This window comes from Crinia signifera, chromosome 5 (genome assembly GCF_055691185.1).
Source record: "Crinia signifera chromosome 5, ASM5569118v1, whole genome shotgun sequence".
Classification (NCBI taxonomy): domain Eukaryota; kingdom Metazoa; phylum Chordata; class Amphibia; order Anura; family Myobatrachidae; genus Crinia; species Crinia signifera.
Window position 1 is genome coordinate 213,653,123 of NC_139221.1, and position 6,000 is coordinate 213,659,122.

A 6,000-nucleotide genomic window follows, 5' to 3' on the forward strand; every position below is an offset into this window, starting at 1 on the left:
ACTTAAAGCCAAAAATTTAATTTTCCTATTCAAGAAACTTTTATATCCAGTGCAGTAAAATATAATGAGTGCTTAAATTCTGGGGGAGATGAAGTAAAGCAAACAGCTGCTTACAAAACACCTCCACTAGGCTCCTACATGACATAAAGAGTACACAAGAGTTTTCACGGGTGTATAACGAAAAATGATTCATGGCACAATGAAAGTATTAATCAAGTTAAGCGCAAGTTTGAACATCGACTTTAAGTCATTGCTATCGTGCTCGCTCCCTACTAACATTGCAAAAGATTTAATGAACTCCTCAAACTAAAGAATTGTTTGTTGCTAGTTTACATCATACCCATGAGTAATACACATGTGACTTCTGATGCTGCACAGGTCACCAGTCATGATCCTATGGAAACATTCGAAAATCAGAAGACTCCAGTGTCTCATGCGTGCTGGTACATTAATGGTCATCTGTTTTGAAAACATAGTTCATTTGTAATCAGGTTCCGACCACTGAAAGTGCCATTTTTAGCTCCTCATTTGCATTTGCTTACTAGTTATAAACATACTTTTAATTCAGTCAGTAGTTCTGTGGTGTGTTTGAAAACCCCCAATTTTTGTGCTGCCACTATCCATGTCTGCATAAGTCAAGTCCTTTATTTTCATATAGGGGAATGAGGGGGCTGATGATTGCCTTAATCAGCGTTTACCATGCCTCAGATGAGCCACGGTTTAGTAATTGCGGATCTGCAGCCCAGCACGTTCAAATGAAGTTCTATGTATGTGTCACTTTGAGTGGGAAAAAATATATATGCATCAGTAGCAAGAGCTAAATTGACGATACAAGGTCAAGTCTGGATAATCACCGGATTCCTCAATGACCTGTTACCTGCCAGACTTGGCCACACACTGTGGAAAGGTCTAATACATGTGGTCACTCAATGATCAAGCCAAGCAGATCTGACTCCTTTCATGAGAATTGAAATCTGAGTAGCTATTATATTTGCTTTGGTATTATTTATAGATTTTGAAGACCTAATATGAAAGAAATCGAACATACATTACTCACAGACTTTTTTTCCAGCTCAGCTAGCTTCATATTGGGGGGCTAAAGGTATTTTTAGGTTTGTAATTCCTTTCCTTTGTACTGCTGTAGGCAAGACCTAGTAAATGTCCAAACACATTACCAAATGTTTTGAGCCATAGTTTTGTGATTTGTTTGGTAGATGAACATGTGCACATAATGATGTTCTCCATGCAAAATATTCCCAACTGTGTTCTTTAAGCCAAACCTCATATTTAAATCACTAATATATTAGTCCTGATAGTTACAGCTTATATTACACTCAATTGGTTAATAAAGAGCTAGGGGAAGCAACATTCAGTATATGATAGGCTGGGTTCCAGACACACTTAACCAGAATTATTCCAATTTAACCCCATCTTAGGAAGAGACATACAATATGGGCTATTTGTACATGCAAAAATCAATGTGGCCCCCCTTACAAAAGAAAGGAATGCCCATAAGTCAATCCGGTCACCTCTCCTTTGACTTTGTTTTAAAAACATAGTCATCACAGTGTTGGCTTTGCCGTTTTGCAATGAACTAGGCAGAAAAGGGAGAAAAAAATTACTATTATTTAGGTTTATTCCAGTTAGCATTCTCGGCCTTCAAAAGTATCTTGGTAGTTTACAAAACACGGCACATGGTAGAATTTTCTCAAGTTTGAATAAGAATCATGGTCAAACACACATGTATGAATAAAGAGACCATCAGCCTAATGTGGCAGGATTTTCCATAGGCACCACTACACACAGACATTTTGAAAGATCTGTTTCTGTAAATACTGCCGTGAATTTGGCACAAAATACACTTTTCAACAAGAAGTCCTTTTATCTGGCATGTTTGGAGAATCATGCTCGAAACAGTCAGATCCATGCAGTGTTTATGTGTGTAAAAGTAAAAGAAAGGGTTAAAAAGAACTGAAAAAATATAGCCTGGGTTAGCTCACCAAAGAGTGGAGGTGTGGATCATAGAGGTTCCTAAAATACAGCTGTAGGCATCATACCAATGCATTTTGAAATGTGTTTGGACAGTGCCTACAGCTATTTTAGGATCCAGGCTATATTTTTTCATCTTTCCAATGAGTTGAGATGTGTTTAAACCATCACTGGAGTTTCTTATGTTTTTATGTTATTTTCTTAAAATTGTGTTGTTTACAATAAAATATTCTTATGGATTCTATACAAGATTTGATGAGAAGGTTTTTTCTCTGTTATTTGCATATAAGCATAAATGTAAGCATTGTTGATTAGAGATTCCTGACCCGGGCTGACTGGTGAGCACCCATAAGGGGTATGGCTCATAGGGTCAACAGTAATCAGATTAACAGTCAATAGTTCGACCATTATTGAATGATAATCAAATCGTCACATGAAAAGAATCGACATGCATTCGGTTGACATGTTAAAAAGGTCAACACAAGCAATAAGTCGGCATGAAAAAGGTTGACATGAAAAAGGTCGGCATGAGCTTTTCATGTTTTTGTGTCTATGTCAACATAAGTCGGCATGGACACGCATAAGTGTACCACTTCGCTTGAGATGCTTCAGGCACTATTATGTTCTCCCTCTATGTCCACATGTGTCGGGGAAAAAAATCACCTTTTTAAAAAAAAAATAATGAGAAACTCCTGACGACCTTTTTCATGTCTACCATTTCCGTGTCAACATATTGCTTTGTTGACCTTTTGACCCTGTTGACCTAATGCATGTTGCCATTTTCATGTGTCAACATTTTGATTGTTGACCAATAGTGCTCTACCTTTCTACCGCATCCCGGTGTAAGTGCCAGACCTACTGTAATTATGTCACTCATGTCTACAGAAAATTGGGTAGTCGGAATACTGTAAACACCAACACATCTGTCTGTTGTGGCCATGTGTATTTATGGCCCCTTGTGTCCAACTCAGAATCAGGATGATTTTCTATTTTGCACAATGGTGTAGGCATTTCTCTCCCCATATAAGGTCACCTCACAGCACTTTGCATGAGTAACTATTGATTCATCCTAGATGCACCACAATAACCAGGATGCACTGTACTAAAGAAGTAAGTGTATGTGTTGGAAATCACAAAAATACAGTATGACATTTGAAATACAGTCAGCTCCAAAGTCCCCTTACTTTCCTGTGGTACAGTATGTCTAATAATTCCTGTTGTAAATGAGGATCAAGTGATCAGTGTGTTTGTTCCCCATACACAGGGGAATCACAGCAAACAAGGCACAATAAATGTATAGAGCTACAGCGTAATTACTCAGAATGAACAGAATTGACAATGCTAATGGAATAGCAATAATTAGCAAAGCAATAGTAAGTGATAAATAATTCTCATTAGCTTCAAAAGGACTGTGGAAAGTTACTACTTACTTCGGCCTCAGGATATATTTGTTGTATCAGATATTATTACCATTTGCAATCCTGGTGCTGCAATGGTTTAGATAGTATAGTAATAGCATGTCAATGGTAGAAGCGGAGTAAGACATGTTCTAGTGATTTCCGTAAAGGCCCGCTCTATGTTTAGAAGATATTTATAATTTTCTCATCACACTCATTCCTACCAGAACATTTACCCATCATTTCTCCACTTTAGGCCACTGATGGTGAAGGTCTGAAAATAAAATTATTGGTGCTACAGGTACAAATCAAGAGTCATCAGCCTTTTGCTTAATTAGAAACGGGGGAATGACAACTGAAACACTAACTCATACTGAGCTGATAAGACAATGATACTTTTGGTGTACAGTACTTGATAGTTTGGCAACTCAGCCCATTGGTTAAGCCTGAGCAAATCAGTAACATTATCATTCAAAGTATGCATTTAGTTCTCCAATGAAACTGCTCCTTGCTGGCAAATATCGTACACATTCCACACCTTCTGTTTGCATTAGGGTTGTGTTAAATTGATGAAAAATGAAAAGAGGCCCCTATTATTTGTTAGTAAGTAATTGTGCAAAATATCATAAATCTATATGTTCATTAAATATTGTAAAAGAGATATAAGGCATACAGTATGTTCTTCCCTATGTATAAAAAATAGTTTGTTCTGTTATTTATTACTTGTGTGCATTCGTAGGTTCTAGGTTTGTCTAGGCATTTTGCAAGTCGGAATGTTAGCAAATTAGACAATATTGTACCCCAAAGACCTATTTTATTCATCCTTACTGGACCATAGATAGTCTATGACCCAGAGTTTAGAATACTAATATATTGCCTACAGAGTATGCATAAATAACTGTTGCAATACTTTTTTTTATATAAATGTTAGGTCATCAGCAATGTCCTCATACAACTCAATTAGATGAGACAGGTGTGCTAAAGGAGAGAATAATTACATAGTGCTTGGAAATTAAGGTTCTTGGGAATAGGTCGGCTGTTCATCACTTTTCAACTTCGTGGAATGCAAATTGGATACATGATAAGAGAAAGGAAACTGCTGCAACACACAGGGACACTTTTTGGCAGATTATAAAGCTATAAATTAATATAATTTAGAGGGTTTTTGTAACATGATTTTGTGCTTGCATATTGCTTCCAGAGCTGAAACGACACAACTGCGCTCCAAAATAAAGAACATAATGTTAACGTCCAAGAGCGCGTTCCTCTAACCTGACTAAATCTAAGTGAGGCATGTCACCCCAAAGACAACCTGTTTAGAGTTAAACTGTAAACATCAATATACTTAAAAGTGGCTCAAAGCCATCTCCTTACTCTTCAAGCTTAATGAATTACTTAAATGTTGCTTTAAACAATGAATTGTGCATGATGAAAAAATGACAAGTTGCATTCTTATTTTGCAGGGCATGGAAAAAAAAAACCAAATCAAAAACATTCACTGACTCTTAGGATTTCAAAGCTAAAAAATGTTTCCGCTTTATGCTAATGGTAAGGAAATACAAAATGTTTGCAATAAAATGTAGATATAAATTTAGGTGATTTCTGGTTTTCACGTTTGGGTAGATGGGACTATGGCTTTCCTGTCCAAAATATAATGCCTGTGGCCAAAATAAGGCCAGAATTGTACTGTTGGGGTCAAAGTTTGTTTAAGGATAAATCTTCAGCTGTGAAGTTGGCCTGTTGCTTAACTTTCCTGTTGCATCCTTTATGTCTGAATTCTAGTGAACATTCTTTAGAGAGTATGCTCATTCACTAGCTAGCATTTGATTTCATTCAATAGTTCCATGTAGCTATACAAGTTTCGTCAAAAACTAGGTTCATCCAAGGTTGTAACTGTAGGGCTAACAGATGGTGCTTTTTCTAAGGACTTCATCCTATTTGCTTGTCCCCAGACCAGTTTATTGTATAGTACATCACTTTTGTACTCGGAACACATATGAGTTTCATTGGTTGTGAGTCCACTGTGTCATGCCTAAATATATTCAGAGTTCTGCGATCAATTTAATCACTTACTTATAGCTGTTGATTTGGTTGCATGTAAGGGAATGTAATGGGAAACAAATTGGAAAATTCATTTTGGTGATTCTTTTGTACAGTAAAATGGCTTTGGCTTTAAAAATGTTGCCATTTTAAATCCATCAGCAAAACTGCCAAGAAATACAGTATGTAACTGTATACAGTAAGTTTGTACCCCATTATAGTCCCATTTTTGCATCCAAATAATATACAATTTGGGGGGGCCAACAATAAATTCTTCTCTGGGGTCAAGGAAATTGTATTTAAACCGCTAAGATAATCTCTGCATTTATACCAGTCTAATTGGCATAAAACTTAAACCTTTCACACCGTACAATCCAGTGTCAGTTCATATTCTTTACTTAGTCCTGCCAACTTTGTTACAGCATGTTCCACATATACCTGGTAGTTTCCTGAAGTATCTGGTTTTATATACATAAATACTTCTTTCTCCACTTAAAAGGTTACAAGTCCACTTACTTGTCTAAATAAATGCCACTTTCATATGTCCCCTGGTGCATTTAATAGCAAAAATAGA